This window comes from Protopterus annectens, chromosome 3.part1, assembly GCF_019279795.1.
Source record: "Protopterus annectens isolate FY-2018-M chromosome 3.part1, PAN1.0, whole genome shotgun sequence".
NCBI lineage: Eukaryota > Metazoa > Chordata > Ceratodontiformes > Protopteridae > Protopterus > Protopterus annectens.
This window is the reverse complement of record NC_056732.1, coordinates 519,241,395-519,259,450: the sequence shown is the minus strand read 5'-3', so window position 1 is coordinate 519,259,450 and position 18,056 is coordinate 519,241,395.

Sequence of the window (18,056 nt, the reverse complement as noted above, 5' to 3'; positions counted from 1 at the left end):
ACACTGCCTGAATTCAACACTAACCTGAAAACTGGACTATACTAGCTTAGAAAGGTGGGAAACAAGTGTTTTTTTTTTGTTTTTTTTCCAGAAAATAAAGCAGATATAATATAAAAAAAAACACTTTAAATGCACAGAAATGGCTATCACACTATGACAGAGCTCATCCTTAAACTGAATGGTTTTCAGCTATGTCAATATTTTATTTAATCAAACTTTGCAAATATAATTTTGTACAAACTGCAATCAAATGACAAACTGCACAAGAACCTCTATTCAAATGCAGGTTTTCTGAACTGCATTCAGGATTTTATCTCTCTGTGCCACTGGAGCTGACACCTTTAGGCATTAAGTGATCAGAATATTAAGATTGCCTTATGAAATGCATTATTGTTATTTATATAGTAATGTCTGTTTTTCATGTCAGCTTTGTAAGACCACAATTTACTGAGTTTAAAAAGTTGTAGATAATGGCATATAACTCTGTACCAAGTGGCTAACTTACTGGTAAGTGCATTTGACTGAGACAAAGCTTACAGTGCGTTATTTTTGCACAGATGTCATATACATATTTTAATCTCTATGACATAAAATGTTTTCAGGGACTACCCAGAAGCATTGTCTGGTTAAATGACTTGCTTAGAGTCACCCAGTAGACAAATGGAGGCTGTAAGATTCAAACCCAGTACTAGGTATATGAGCACATAGTCTTAAGCCTCTATGCCAAACTACAATTAAAATAGTGTAGCTATGGCAGCTGGTTCTGTCTTTTCATGTTATTTCCCTTATTAGGGATCAAATCTAATAAATTATTATTGATTGATAGCTTTCCAAGGCTTATATGATAACTTATTAACCTACATGTAGAACTGGCTTCTGGTCATATTTAAGTTTTATAGTATGTTATGACTTTCCTTAGTAGTAAACTTCATTGTGGAAGAAAGAGAACACAGAGAGCAAAGATAGTTCTTCAGAGACAGAGGTATAATTGTTTTGTTGGAGGAAATATTTTATTTGAAAATGCCCTTATATGTTTCAGATGTTTCTATAAATGTAGCTGAATTTCTTGAATCTGACCCAAAATTTGTTTTCCTGAAGTGTCAATTGCTTGATCATACGTGCATATTGGCTTTATTTTGATTTGTTTGTCTGAGTTACAGCTAGGGTTACCACTAGTCCCTCTTTATGCAGGAAAGTCTATATTTAGGCAATTTTGCCCTGCAAAAAAATAAAAATAAAAAAAAAAATCAGAAAAATGCAAATATCCCAAGATATGAAGAAAAAAATATTTTTTCCCTGATTTCCTCTAATAGCTGAATAAAATAAGTACTTTGTATCTGAAACAACAGAAATGGCTCAGATTTTATGAGTGAAGTTTTATTTTGGCAGCATATTGAAGTCTGGTCCTTTGCACTGGTTATGGGTATGGTTTGTCCTGAAAAATATCTCGTTTCCATGGAAAATGTCCCACTGTGGATATCTGAAAAGGTGGTAGCTGCAGTTGCAGGTGTGAACTGTTGCTCTTGGAATGATTACTGTAAAACAAATTAAATCTGAAACTGTGCTAAGCTCCATCCCATCGTGCACTTCCACCAACATTCTGTGAAAGTAAAGAATGAGGCCTGATAGAGACAGGCTTGCTGTCTAGTGTATGCTATAGGCTGAATAAATGATTAATAATCCTGCTAATGAAGAAGGAAGATTTTCAAAAGCCAGACAAAATTATCTGTTAAAAAAATATTCTTTATTTTTCTAACTTGTCACATACAAGGAGGGGGATGATAAAACAGAGACAATGTTTTATTTGCCTTCTGTGTTCTTTAGGGCCTAGAAAAAGTATTATTTACTATATGAAGGTAACTAGCATGCATGACAGATGAGGCTGTGCTTCTCGGAGGTTCCAGCACTTGTATTTCACAAGGAAAAAAGAGAGAAGAAAGAAATTGAGTAAAAGGTTTTTGTTTTTCTTTTTTAGAAAATGATAAGGTAGCTAACTGACATAATACTTACTTACACATTACTTTTCTAATCACATTACTTTTCAAATCAGTGGATGAACGTCAAAGTGAATATATTCTGTATAACTTTTCTAGAATGAGTCCCGGCTTTTGAATAAATAAAACTAGTTAATAATTCCACTTCTTGAATTATGCAGTTTCTGAAACTGCTGTTATCATTTGACAAAGTGACTTGAAGATGAACTTGCACCTTGCAGTACTTAGCTATATAGTTGGATTGATGCTGGCTATGTGTAGATGTGGTTATCAGGCATTGTGAAATTAAACATATACCAGTGAATCACACAACACATAATATAGTATTAAAAAAGCACCACACACTGTGCTATCTACTCACATCCTGTATACAAAGCATGTGGCAAAGGTATGGCAACTAGGTATGATTAAAAATGTAATATATTGGAGTAAATCAAATAAAGAGCATAGTCAGCAGTAACATGTATATCTTTTAAAACTAGGATCCCCTGCATTGTTCATATTGTAGTTAATGGTAAATACTGCATACTTCAGGAAATAGGTAGGCAACAGTAGTTAAACATCATAGCATTACAGTTTCCTTTATTGCGTTAGCATGCATATTCTTGAATGTGTGTGGCATGGAGGAGAGGTAACAGAAACAAACAGAGAAGGGCTATTTCTAATGCATGTTTCTAAAGAGAACATGACAAGATGTTAAAGAATAAAACTGTTAAAAAAATAGATCAAGGTGTAATAGCAATAATTAATGTTGAGGGGTGGGTTTTGCAATATTTACCCCATTGTGCTTTTATTGTACCACTTGGGTTTCATCCTCATGGTCAAACTCTCAGCACAAGCAGGTAAATATAGTAAGACCTACTGCCCAGCCATGGATAATGCAGGGTTTACCCATACAGTATACCCGTCAAGTTGAGGTCTGACTGGGTAAATGTTAATAGGAGTGGGTAAATCCTGCATCACCCACCAACATCCAATGTTTATTACTGTTATACTGCAGAGCCATTTTAAAATGATATCTTTTACATTCTTAACTCTATTGTATATTATACAATGCCTCCTAAAAAACGTGCACGCTGATTGGCCAGCCCAACCAGCGTGCCCGTTGTAAATCCCTCAATATACTAACGGACGGACTTTTTCCATTAGTATAAAACACTGTCTCGCTATGTTAAAAGAGTTTAACATAGCGACACAGGTTTAAAAAAAGCAACGCAGATCTCCGTTGCTTTTTAAAGCTGTCTCGCCATGTTAAACTCCTTTAACATAGCGACACAGTGTGTAAAAAGCAACGGAGATCTTGCGATCTCCGTTGCTTTTTTTTTTAACCTGTCTCGCTATGTTAAATGGGTTTAACATAGCGAGACAGCTTTAAAATAAGCAACGGAGATCTCCGTTGCTTATTTTAAAGCTGTCTTGCTATGTTAAACCCATTTAACATAGCGAGATAAAAGCAACGGAGATCTTGCGTTCTCCGTTGCTTTTGCCCAACTCTGATGTACTGCGAGGCATCGCAGTACATCAGAACTGCCGCGGAGCACCAGACAGCTGCGGAAGGGCAGCAAAGAGGCATTATACAATGCCATTATTTAAGAAAAGTAATTATTTCTTTTCTTAAATAATGTCATTAATAATAACAATAACCACTTCTGGGTGTGGGTAATGCTGGATTTACCCACGGTTGTCTTTGTTTGGTCCGGGCTTAGCCCGGGACCAAACCACGCCAACCATGGGTAAATCCAGCATTACCCACACCCAGGCGTGGGTTATTGCTATAATGTTTCTCTTTTAGTTTAAGGGATGTTTTCATAGGAATTTAGAACTGGAGACTGGTCTTCTACTTAAGGAGTGCTTGCACACAAGCATACACCCAATGAACTGTAGCTCTTATCACAAATGTTGTGGCATTAACCAATGTGTGTCTATTTTGTGACATATATTTCTAAAGGTTTAACAGATGTTAAAAGAAATAAATCGGTGGCTTCAGTTTTATGAAGCACATGTTGGTCAGAAGTGGAAGCATTTTTCTTTTGCATTTACTTTTAGAACTCGCTACCAGGTCTCCGTCAAACTGGAGGCAAGTTCAAACACTTTGCTGAACAGATCCTTTTTTTGTTGGTAACTAGTTTATCATCACTACATGCGCTCATTTTAGCCAACCCGGTAGCTTTCTGTTTTATGGATATTTTTAGAAGTGTTGTTAGAAGTATTATATTGCATAGTTGACATCCTCAGTATTAATCATTGCTTAGTTTTTTTTACTTTGTTGTTTGGTTTTCTGTTCATTTGACAGGCCATGGCATTTCTACTTTAAAATTTTTACTGGAATTTTTCAGAGTATTTTGTGATACATACTGTTTACAGCAACATTGCTGCTGTATTATAGAAGTCTAACAGTGCTGCTTGGGAAATTATTGGGGCATTTGAATTGTCTGTGCCTAAAATAAAAGAAGAAACAACTTCAAATAATTTCAGCATTTCAACAAATGTACTCTTATATCATGTCAGTCTTTTGTATGGATCTGGTTGACACAGGAGTATGAAGAACTTGTCTCTGATGGTAAGCTGAGTAACTGATATACAGAGAACCAAGGACAGAAAGGATGCATTCTATGAATTCTTACTATGTACTCTGTGAATCTGGCCCTGGTAGTTTGTAAAAATAAAGAGGAGGACGTAATTGCTGGAGAGCTTTGGGTAGCTAGAACAGTATGGGGCTGTCATGTCTCAGAATATATGCACAGCATATTAATACCCACCCAACCTTTTTGCTATGCAAAGCATTGAATACTGCCAGGGTAACAAGGTCAAATGCATCATTTTAACTGCATTTGAACTATAGAGTCCACCAACAATGTTTTTAAATATGTAACTGCTCATTTTTCAAGGCTACACCTTAGCAAATTGGCATAATATCGTTTGTATTATGTGTGGTGGAGGTAGAATTGCAAGGGAAGATGCAGAAGAGGTTATCACGGTACAGTGGTGTGATAAAGTGAACTACAGGGGGAAGAAGTAAGAGGAGTATATTCTATAAATCACTTTTGTGCTGGGATCATGACAGCATAGGATCATTTCTGGGAGGGGGGGGGGTCTGCTTGTCCAGGAGTTTGCTGTCTTTTTATATGCTGCAGCCAACAACACTAGATGGAATGTATATTATGCCGCTATAACAAAATGTCAGTTTATTCATCTACAGTTTAGTAGCATGGCTGTGGAGTATCTGTGTCATGCAGTGTTCACTTGGTCTATATTACTTGGTATTTTTGTTGAATCCTAGGGATTTTTTGCATTTGTGCTGCTGCTTTTCTGTTTGTGTGGAATATGTAGTTTTGCTGAATTTTCTTGATTTATTCATTGCATCTAGGTGCTTAGGACTAGCAATCATATTATGAACAAACTATCAGCCTATTGTGCATTTCACCTTGCACAGCCATATTGTGTTAATAGCTTTAAGGTTAGCACTCCTATTATTTACATAGTTGTGGCTAGTTGGGTTTCTTTCATCTTATATGACCATAGCACTTTGTAGTTCGTCTTATGGAACGGTTTGAAATAAATGACATGTAGAAATGCCAATCCTGACTTGTTTATAAACTAAATATTTTATGTGCTTTGTACCCAATATACTTTACTGTTTCACACTTGAGAAAGCTAGACGTCTACTTATAATGTACAGATACATGCTCTATGGATGAACCTTGATTTTTAAGCACCCTAACATAAGTCACTGACCCCCTTCAACGTCATCATCATCTTCTTTCGGCTGTTCCCGTTAGGGGTCACCACAGCAGATCACCTATTTCCATTTCTTCCTGTCCTCTGCATCTTGCTCTGTCACACCAACCACCTGCATGTCCTCTCTCACCACATCCATAAACCTTATCTTAGGCCTTCCTCTTTTCCTGTTACCTGGTAGCTTCATCCTTAGCATCTTTTTCCCAATATACTCTGCATCCCTCCTCAGCACATGTCCAAACCAACGTAATCGTGCCTCTGTGGCTTTGTCTCCAAACCTTCCAACCTGGGCTGACCCTCTAATATAATTATTCCTAATCCTGTCCACCCTCATCACGCCCAGTGCAAATCTTTAATTCTGCCACATCCAGCTCAAACTCCTGCCTTTTTGTCAATGCCACTGTCTCCAACCCATATAACATAGCTGGTCTCACTACCCTCTTGTAGACCTTCCCTTTCACTCTTACAGGTACTCGTCTGTCACAAATCACTCCTGACACTCTTCTCCACCCACTCCATCCTGCCTGTACTCTCTTCTTCACCTCTCTTCCACACTCACCGTTACTTTGAACTATTGACCCCAAGTACTCATCCACCTTTGCCACCTCTACTCCTTGCATCCTCACCATTCAACAAAGAAACAAAAAGTAAAGGCTTGTGCAGGATCCTTTCACTCTTGTTCTATATCCCTAGTGACTTTCACTACCCCACATTATTCCAAAATGAAGCAGAAAAACATTCTTTGTCCTTGTCCCTAGAGTATGAAGCTCACTGCCAAGTGGCACATAAAACCTAATCGCCTTATGAAACTTTATTATCATGCTTACAAGTCAACTGTTGAAAGAGGTAGTGTGCAGGCGCAGTACTGGCACATTAGAGAAGTGGTGAGTATGCACAGAGAATTGATCTCTCCTCCTGAACTGCGTTAGTAATAGTGCATAACCTGTATCTATTCCCCCCACAGGATATATTCTGCTCCTGTACTTTAGGAGTTGTTTCAGTCATACCTTATGGTAGTTTATCCTTTGTCTTTCTGAAGAAGTATTACTGTTATGAATACTGTGTGAGGCCAGAGGTGTTGTTTAATATTCAGTGTAGCATAATGCTTTTGTGTTCTTGTTTTATACTACTGTGTTTATTTATTTATTTTGTTCCTTTTATTAAAATGTCTTTGGCTGAAAAACAAACTCTTTTGTAGTCTAGCCCACCAACCTGTCAAAATAAAATAAATAATAATAAAGCCCCACCATAATTTCTGATGTTGATGAATGCATTTCAGCAACATCTATCTGATTTCCCTGAAGTTGATTAACTTTTGTGTAAATCAGTGTAAACTGTATCTTGTGTCTTACTCTGCAGTGGTTTCCACACCTCAGATGTAGAGGATTATGATTGGGTCTTCATCATAACCAACTTGGTTTGTATTCAAGGCGTGGATGTCAAGAAATTCATCCTGTAAGTGAAGCACCCATTAAAAACTCTCCAAGGTAATAACCACCGTACACATAAGAGACCAAAACGATCTTCAAATCAAAACCACCACATCCTGCAAATATGCAGTCTGGCAGTTGGTGCAGAGGGTTAAGGCTGTGAGCAGTAGTTCCTGTGGTACAGGGTGTGATTTTCTCAGCCTCATTGGCCTACTGTGTAACCTTGAGCAAGTCACTTAACCAGACATGGGCCATGTCGAATGGGCTTACCTGATTAACAAAATGGGTATTATAAGTATCTGTGGATTTGACTAGACCAAACATTGAACTTTCAGTTACACCTCAAGAGAACCATTTCAAAAACTAACCATATGCTATTTTGGGCACTGAAGGTCTCCAACTTCCTTTCCCTTCCTGTAAGAACCATGATAGGGAATGGTATCCTTTTTTCCCAGCTAGAGTATGCCCTTCCTTTAATAGCTACAACATCTAGGAAAGGCACTTAAACCCTTCATTCAATTTCCAAAAAAATATGTCAGTTCATCAGCAACTCGCCAAGACATGAGCACCACTGTCACACATCCATGAAGGTCAGTTGGTTACTCATTAAGCAAACAGTTGACCTCCACTGCATGGATCACTCCTATTCATACTCTTGCAGCTGAATACCTTTATACCCTTAGCTGCAAAACTTACCACTGTAATCTCTTTCTGCATCCTCATAGGCTACAATCCAAGGATGCCCAGTACTAAAATTCTCCAGAACAAAACTACATGATACAAATCACAGTTTCCGTCTTCTAGCCCCTGAACTTTGGTAAGTGCTTTACTATAAGTCTTACACTAAATTCTGACCCCCAAGTTACAGTTTTCCTGATTAAATGAAGCCTACATAAATTGCGTACTTCAGGTCACATTACCTAACCTCTCCCACACACTCTTCCTGCTTACTTACTAACCGCTCAATCTGCATCTATGACCATTTTGATTATGCACTAATTTACTGTGATTCTAAAAGTTGTATGTACTTTACATATCCCTCTGTTGTAATCTGTATCATATTTACGGTATGTAGCCTTTATGTTAGGCATTATGACTTTACTTGTATAGTCTACAACTTCAACCTGATCTGATGTTATTTTGATTACCATTTGTCTCTTTAGTCACCTATGCTGGGCCTCAAATTTGGCATTTATGATCAGTGATGTTCCCTGGTAAGCATACATACATAAGTAAATAAATACATAGAACACTTCCACTGGAATTAATTTAGCTCTTTTATAAGAAGAAGTCAACATTTCCTCTGACTTTAACACTAAAATTCCCCTCTGGTCCCTAGCCATAATCTTAGTCATCACTCCCTAACCCTAAATACCCTTGCCACTCCCTAAGCCTAAAGTCTCAGATCATGCCCCAACCCCTAACTCCCCTCACTAACCCTAAAACTCCTCCCTCTACTTCCTAAACCTAAATAACCCCTCTTGCTCTCTTGTCTGAAATGGCAAGCCATACTCCCACCACCTCCAACTCCCTTCTTATGGCAATTACCTTGCTAAACTCAGGTACACGCTCAGATGAGGTTGGGCAGCTCCACTGTCTCCAAATGGCTGCCGCATATCACCCGAACATGTAGCTGACTTCAAGAGCAAGCAGCAGTGACAGCGGGAGTCATATTTAATTTTAAATAAGGGTTTATGGATCAGATGTAGAGAAGAACTGAGAAAAATGAAACGCATTGAAAAGTGTTCATTTTGAGAATTTAGTCAGCAGAAAAAAAAACATATTATTCAATCTTTCAGTATCTTTTGTTATGGATTTCCAAGTTTTGCAGATGTCATACTTGTTAAAAATGTTAGGGTTTTATAAGATTTTAATTCCCATACTTTTACATTTTGTAACTAGCTTAACAAGGGAAGCGTTTATCTGTGGGTTAGTACACAATTAGCAGGTCTGATTTATCTTTAACAGGAGTTTAACTCTCTATTGAGTCCCTACACCCCCATACTGCTTATTGAAATTCACTTGACAGTATTTCTTATCCCCATGAGTATGGGGTTTCCAGCTCTATGCTGCTAAACTGACACAGTAAATACATGGGAAGAGGAGTGCTGCAAACTTGGAAATTGTATCCTCTGTCATCACTTAGATCTACTGATCTCTCCAGTTGCAGCTTATAGTATAGGTGACACACCATTTCAAGATGAAAAGGTAGTGCAAGACCTAGGTACTTGCAAAGATAGCTCCCTCAGATTTGGCCATCATGTTGCAACAATGATTAGAAAATCATTTTACCTTGCATTGCTCATAGCACATGGAATTTCATCCAGATCAAAAGATGTACTCATGTCCTTGTACTCCGCACTGATTAGACCCATCAGTGAGTATAGTACCCCCTTTGGGATGTAGTATGCTGAGTATATCAAACAACTGGAAAAAAACAGAGGTTTGAAACAAAAAAGATCATTTACTTAACATGGTTACACATTTACACATTTACAATATTAAAAGAAAATGCTGTAAGTGTAATGAAAATGTACAACATCATACACAAGTAAAGCCTTTGTTCAATTCATGTAACATTTTTTATAAACTTCTTTAGGTGATTCTTCATAATGGTGACTATTCAATGGGTGATTGCCGTAATGGAGGTTTTGTAGTATGCATTGATATCCATGTGTTCATATTTTGGCCATGTATTCAGCACATGTTTTGGTGATGTTCCCTAATCAACCTGAAAATCAGTAATGCATTTCCTCTGATTTTGGTGCATACTTTTGCCAAGCTTTGTAAGGCTACAGTAATCATATGCTGGGTGAAATAAATTACTAAAAGCAGTATAAGCCACCCCCTCACCCTTCCATGCACATTTCCTTAAAACTTGAAAATTCTACTACCAGTCACTCTGTATTGTATTGTTTTTACATTCTGGTGCTGTGTCAGTGGACATATAGTGGCATGCACTGTTTTTGTAGTATTGCTATCATTTGTGTATTTCATTTGCATTTAAATGCAAAAGTGTATAAAGTTCAAAACAGGGCTGAGAACTTGTCTGGATACAAAATTTAGTGTCCATAACTGGCAGAGTGCTCAGCAAATTTTCTTCCGGTAAGCATTACTAGTTAGTGAAAGAAGCAAAAATTGAAAAAGTAGGGCATTTTGTTATGTGAACATTATAACATTGGTGTTGCCATCTACCCATCTTCTTCTGGATCCTGCAGAATTTTTTTTCCATTATACATTATAGATGATATTATGAGGAGGTTAAGAAACTATATCAGGGCTTCAGCTGCTTTATCAGTTCCTGATTTGAGGTATCCGTGCATAATGAAGTGTCTTGTTAAAGGGTCTACTGCAGGTGGTCACGACACACCTGCTCACTGCGACTTGCTTGGAAAAGCCAAGTGCTCAAACTTCCACTAACCTGATCTCCCATTTCTATCTAGCCTTCCCAACACCTGATCCTATACAATTATATAGTCCTACCAAACCAAAAATCTAACCCTAAAACTCCCACCGGTTCCCAACGTGAGTCCTGTCTTCCTTACCCTAAACCTCCACTGCCCATCTCCAACCCTCAAGTTCCCCAGTCACTCCCTAAATCTAAAACTCCAATGTCTACTCCCTAAACCTAAATTCTTTCCCTGCTCCCCAACCCTAAAACTCCTTTCCCATTCCCTAACACTAAAATGCCCTTCCCACTCCCTAAGCCTAGAATCCCCCCTTCCTCTTCCGATGCCTAAAATTCTCCTTCTTCTCCCCCCTCCCTTCAGCTGCTTGCCCAAACTCATATTTAAGTTTGAGTATGAACAGCATTCTACATGAGCTATAAGACACGTGTGTCCCTGACCTTAATACAGTGTTTTTTGAGCATTTAGTTCTCAAGCACCTATAGTGTCCTCCTTGCCAAATGGTGGCAGCAAGCCACCTTTTATATGCCATAATTTTCAGTCATCACTAGAATGTAGTACCTTTATAACTCTTAATTAAAGAAAAGCAGTGCATATTTAAATATCAGAATGGGTGGGGCAAGCTGCAAGGGTATGGCTCTGGGATAGTTCTGAAATACGTATATATGATGTTCCTCACAACTAACACTTTGAATATTTGCAAGATAGATAGTAAATCCAGAGGTCAGGAAAACAGTGTCTTCCACCCCTAGGTAAACTAACTTTAACACCTGAACCATTTGATAGTTTTCATGCTGTTTTCAACAGGCATTTGTTTAGACTTGGCCATCTAAAACAAGATGGGTGCCCTGATATAGTTTTTTAACCTCCTCATAATGTTGTCTATAATGTATAATGATAAATGGAAAGTGCCAGAACTGCAGCTTGGCATTTATTTCTCATAAAATTCAATATATGCAGTTGATTTTCACTCCATATTTTCCAGCATGTAGATGTACACAGCAATGATATTATTCCTAGAAAACTTGGTATGTAGTTTGTGTTGGTTTATGACAGCAAATCATGTTTGTGTTTAACAGAAAGGTGGTAAAAAATTATTTAGCTGTACATTTCTGCTGGTAGCATGGAACATATTACATAACTTTAAACTGTATGTCTGTTTATGGATGAATATATATATGTATGTATGTGTCCCTATGCTCATGTAAATATTTTAAAGAATGTAGTAAAATATGCATCTGATCTGATATATACATATTTTTGTTTATCACCATCTTGCCTGTATCATCTAGCATGTATCACCATGGTGCTGTGTTTTAAATTAAACTATGCCCATTCAGTTAAAACAAAAAAACACTGTACACAAAATAAACAAAACACATACACACACACACACACACACACAGCATTCACACCTACAGTCATTCTGAAGGATCACCAGATCACCAATGGTACATTTTGGGATATGTGACAAGATGGAAACAAACCCACACAGGCAGATGGAGGATGTGCAGGCCCTGAATAATAGGCTTCCCAGGTGAGAATCAGACTGAAGAACCAAGCACTGTCAGACAGCAGCACTAACCTGTGTGCTAGTGTCACCAATGTGGCACAGAAAAGAAAGGTTTGACTTAAAGATGGAACTAGCAATAATTTAATCTTTGTATACCTACTGGATCAGTTCAACAGTCAAAGTTTCTTAGTGGAGCAATGCATTAGCAGAGTTGTTGGCTGTGACATGAGTCGATGACAATCTGAGTAAATATGACATGAGGTAATGATAATTTGAATAGGTGTGTGCACACGTGTATGTTTGTAAGTTGTGTGTGTGTGTGTGTGTGTGTGTGTGTGTGTGTGTGTGTGTGTGTGTGTGTGTGTGTGTGTGTGTGTGTGTGTGTGTGTGTGTGTGTGTGTGTGTGTGTGTGTGTGTAATGTGCATGAATAGTATGCTCTGGAGATAGACTTTAATATTTGTAAAGCAACCTACCTAAACAGAATCAGCACTGCATTTCAGTAGCTAAACACCTCTTAGCCTGCATTGTGAATGCATTAAATTAACAGTGCACACACTATTTAAGATTGGTATTACATCTATTATTCTCATATGAGAAAAATTATTTACTTAGTACATTTTCAGCATATTTTATTAGTTCCTGATGAGTTAAAATAGTTTTGAAAATTATACTTTCCTCTGTTTTAATCAAACCAGTTTTTGAAACAGTGACAAATTAAACCATAAAATACTTTGTGTTGTGTCATTCTGACTATTCACCTGGTGCTGATTTCTGTAGACAATGCTGCTCTTTCAGGTGGCATGTGATATACTTGTCATGTGAAATATTAGATGTTACTCTTCGAGCAGTACAAGTTTTGCAGTCAGACGATTTGCTGGAATGTGATGGATTTGTGCTACCTCACTGGCAATGTGTTCATACATACATACACACACATACCCCTAGCAACAGTCTCCTATCATAATCTGATCATGAATGATTTCTGTTACATGTACGTACTAAGTCATGAAAGGGTTGTGACATGGAAAAATGGAGCCTTGACTATGCCTCAAAGGACAGATGTCTTTTACATTTCTACATGTTTACCTTAAACTTTCTATATTTCACCATATATTTAATCAAAGTGTGAGCATTCTGTTCTCTCCCCCCATGCCTTTCTGTGTTGGTGTACTTAGGTTAGACAAGGGTTGCTTAATGCTGCCCTTGAATCAATTTGTATTTTGTCCTAGGATGAATATGTTTGATAATGGTAAGGAACGGCCTAAATATTAAAAATCTCATCTGCAGCTCTCACTTTGTGAAAACATTTGCTGAATTTATATTGTAAAATTGTTGTGAAAACCTGTATGTTTAAATAACATTCAGATGTCAGTCCTTTTTTCCCCTAAGATTACCCTGATCATCATGTTTCCTGTGGCTGCTCTACTGATCTGTTCATTCCCTAGGGGTAAGAATTGTGTGGCCCTTTCATACTGCTGTGGGCATGAGTCAAATGCATTGGATGCAATGCCATAATATATGTGGGGGACTGGGATTTTGCATTGACACTGCCTGTTTCTCCAAACATGCCCACTAATGCTTTTGGGTTGAGCATGCAATGAACATTTCACAGGACTGCCATTGTGATGAAAGTGCGCAGACACCATGACCCCCCCCCCCAAGACATGTACTTCCACTGATCCTCTAGTCTCCCCTGATGTACTTAAACAGAGCATTCCTGTATATGCCCCCTTTTCAGATAGAGGGAAGTGAACACCTCAGCCCCTCAGTTCCTCCCTGCTCTCGGTCATTTTCATCAAGCACTAGACTGCTGATTGATCCCAGGTCCTTTGAGGTATAGTCAGGGCTCTATCTCTCTGTGTCACAGAACTTGCAAACACTGGATTATGTTTTATTTATGGCATGCAAGATGCATATTTTTGTGCATTTGATTACTGATTGGCATGTGTTAAACTATTTAAGAAAATAGTGCTGCATACATGGTAACTTAGAATTATGGATCAGGCTGCAAGCCTCAGTAATGAGACTGATGGATTGCTTTTAGATTATTTCTTCCTACCTTTTAAATAAATTAACAACCTAGTTTAACATTCAAAAACATAAGTTCTCTGTCCCTTGTCTGTAAGAAGCTCTGCAGTCACATTTCTTCTCCTTTTAAAGGAACCTAGCTAAACAAAATCCACTCTGACCTTTAACTCCTTCCCTCCAATGGAGCTTTGCAAGTTTATACTGTAACTTCCAATGGGCGGAGTCTAAGCTTTTTGCTAGAATCAAATTATATCTTCATATTTCAAACAAATGTTCATATCTCTGGAACCATAGTGGTTACCAAAGAAGCGTAAATGACAAACTCTTCAACAGAAACTATTTTATAGTGGTAGTATTCTTTATGTTCTAGGTCTTAAACTGGATTTTATAAATCACATTAAACACAATAGCTACTATGTTTGTAATATTTTGTAAACAACTTAAAATATCTCAGCAGCTACTCAAGTTACACACATACTGTCAGGATCATTTTGTTCATACAGCCGAAAGCTTCCATATGATGCTAAACAGTTCTGTCTGTGCTATTGGTTGTTGAGGTGCTTTTCCATTAAACACCTACCGCTTGGCGTCTGCATGTTTAGCGGGCAATGTAAGTAAAACTCAGTAAGTATTACACTGTACTATTCATAGTACGAGTGTCAGTGACAGTTCTCTTCAGTATCTTCTAAGGTTTCAGCTGACAACATTTAATAGTTGTAAAAGATGTGAAGAAATGTGAAGTAAAGGAAGAACAAGGGTTAATAGTTGCACTGCGGTGCTCCCTAGATAAGTAATCTTACTGCCACGTTGGTCTCCATGAGCTGCTCGCTCATTTGTTGGCCATCAGTAATTAACAAGTTTTTTAATCAGAGATTACAGCACAAAACGATATCAGGAGACCACAGGAAGGTATGGGTATCAACTGGAAATACACCCACACCTCTCAGCTGTTCAGATTTTTGCATTTCTGCCTGATATTTCGGTCTGTTCCTCATTAAAGTTGTGGTTTCCTCGCAATTTCTGGAGGACTGAATGAGGACTGAAGTTAATAAATAATGATACATTTCTAATTCCTATTTAGTTTCCTTCACAACATGCATGCTAACAGAATTTATGTCATTCTAACGATTTGCGGTACTTTCGGCAGAAGGCATCTGCACTTTGGTTTGACTTATTTCCTGGGACACTGACAAAGATGAAATAAAACATAAATACAATACATATCACTGCCTTCTTTCTGTTCATTTCATCTTTGTCAGTGTTCCAGGAAATAAGTCGAGGAAATATGGCAAGAGCCAACCAGACCCCCGCCAAGTGATAGGGGTTTAACGGAAAAGTACCATTGTTGAGATATTCAGAAAAAGCATGACACCTCTGGCAACATAAATAAATATTATATGAACAACAATTAATATCCCTTTACTTGCACTAGACATGGGTCACATATCAATACAGATGTGTTTGACATTGTGTAAGCTTTAAGATGAACTATTTTAATGCTTTGTGTTTAGCATGATTTTGGAATTATTAATGTAAATATGAGCAAGCAATATTTGACACCTAGGATGTAACTGCACAAACACCTGGAGGCATTACTCAGAACTGATAACTGTTTAACCTGCAGTGTAAATACATTACATTGGGTGAATGATTATATCTTGTGCTTTAGAAAAATGGCTGCAATTAACCATTTTGTCAAATTTTTTCCATGATCATTGCTCCATTACCTTTCAATGGTCCATGGAAAAACTTAGAATCTAGTAGTAATCATCAAAAGCAACTCTTTTTCTGCAGAAAAATACATCAAAAGGTGGGCTTATACTGGAGCTGAACTGCAGCAGTGCTGGTTAAAGAGGTATAACTAATAACACGAGGACTCACAATCCAATTATTTAATCATCTTACTCAAAAATTATAATGCAGTTTGTTTCCAGTTGTATTTAATTGGGTAACTGTGAATATGGTTTCATTTTAGACAGGCTTATGCAACACATGCTATTCAATTCAAACATTGTATTATTATTTTTCTCTTTATTCGCAAACTCATTATTTAATCAACTTAAAATGTAAAACCATTTATTTCTATTTGTAGCTACTAGGCTGCTCTGTCAACTTGCTGTCATTTTGGTTAAACATATAACAAACAGAATTTGCTGGCCTGGCTATAAAATGGCAGATGTGTTCTGCAGTATTATGCAACCTAGTTAACGCATGCTGGTCAGCTCAAGTACTATGTGAAGAATCACTCCATTAGCAACCTTGTTATTTAATAATTGTAACAAAAACTTAATATGATTTGCTCCTGGAATAGAGCACTCCCTCAATGGCTGGGTTTTGCACCCTCCCTCCATACTAGGGTTATGTGCCTACTATGCATTCAGACCTAATACAAACTGCAGTAGCTTATCTATATTTGTCAAAGATCACATTATCTCTAGATAGATTCCCAGAGACCCACAGACTGAACTCATGAACTCCAACTTTCCCCCGGACAAGACAAGCTATCAACTAATAGTCTGCTGCAGGACACCTTTCATGTCCTTTAATGATCATGTAAGATTCCTAAGTGCACTTGAGAAACTATGTATTAACAAAACATGCCATTATAAGAAGAGATTTCAGCTCAATCTCAATAAATTGGAACACCTAGATTGCCAAAGTTGGTTATGCCCAGAGTTACTTGGACTTAATAAATACAAATTTATACAATGTCATTAGCAATGTTATTTTATGTCATCATTATTTTATTTTAATGTCATTCTATTGACTTATATAATCTGTTGTGTAATAATTCTCCCTATGTAAATAAATGTGGCGCTTTTCTCCTCGGGCCTTCACTGAAAATGGGCTTGTCTCAGGTCCAGTGGACTTTCCTGGTAAACAAATGCAATAAATAAATAAAAAAATAATTTCTTTGGAATGGATAATTAGCAAATCAACTAAGGAACAGTACATTTTTGATGTGTTCCCATCTAATATAGCTAATACATGTACCACTGTTCTAATTTCTCTATCCCTGGTTAAGTCTGACCATATATTTTCATAACTGTCTTTTTCAAAACCTATAAAAACCCTTGCAGTCAATAATTGTGAATTCATGGACTGCAAAGGGACAAACCACCTCAACCTCTGTGATGAAATATGCAAATGTACTTGTAACATTACCAACCCTGACACTTGAACAGCTGCTATTTATGCAAAGGAGTTCTATTTAACACACAGATTAATGCCTAGACTTGTCTGTCCCTAGCAGAGATAAATGTAATGAATATTTTAAGAATAAATCACTCTGGTGGTCCACCAGCTCAAATAAACTCTTCAGAAATTAACAAAAATAACTTCTTAAGTCATAAAATAGATTTAAAACTCCTCATATTGAAGACTACATCAAGAATATCAGTAAGGAACTAAAAACGACTGTCTGGGTTAATAAGGTAAATTATAAGTTTAAAGAAATGTCTGAAGCCAGAGATAATTATAAGGCTTTCTTTTTAGACAGCGAAGAAATAACACACAACAGTGTTCTGAAGTTTTCCAAAATTGTGCCACCTAGTCAGTCCCAGTTGTTGTTGTTTGTCTTTTGGCTTTTTCCCGGTAAGGGGTTGCCACAGTGGAACTCCGGTCTGCTAATGATTGGCAGTAGATTTTTAGGAAACGCCAAGGTGCCAGCTTGATGCCTAACCTTCAACGAAGGCACGCCCATTTATGCACACATGTCTTTCGAACGCTACCCAACTGCAGGGAGGACATGCAGACTCCACACAGAAGGCGCTCCCAAGCCAAGCCGAGAATTGAACGGGAGAACGTCTTGCTGTGAGGTAACAATGCTACCGCTGTACCACCGCGGTATATCTAGTCAGTCCCAGTAAACATAGCAAATATGCTAGGAGACAAATTTAGTTCAAACTTTACCCCAATACAACAATTTAATTCCACAAATCTGTG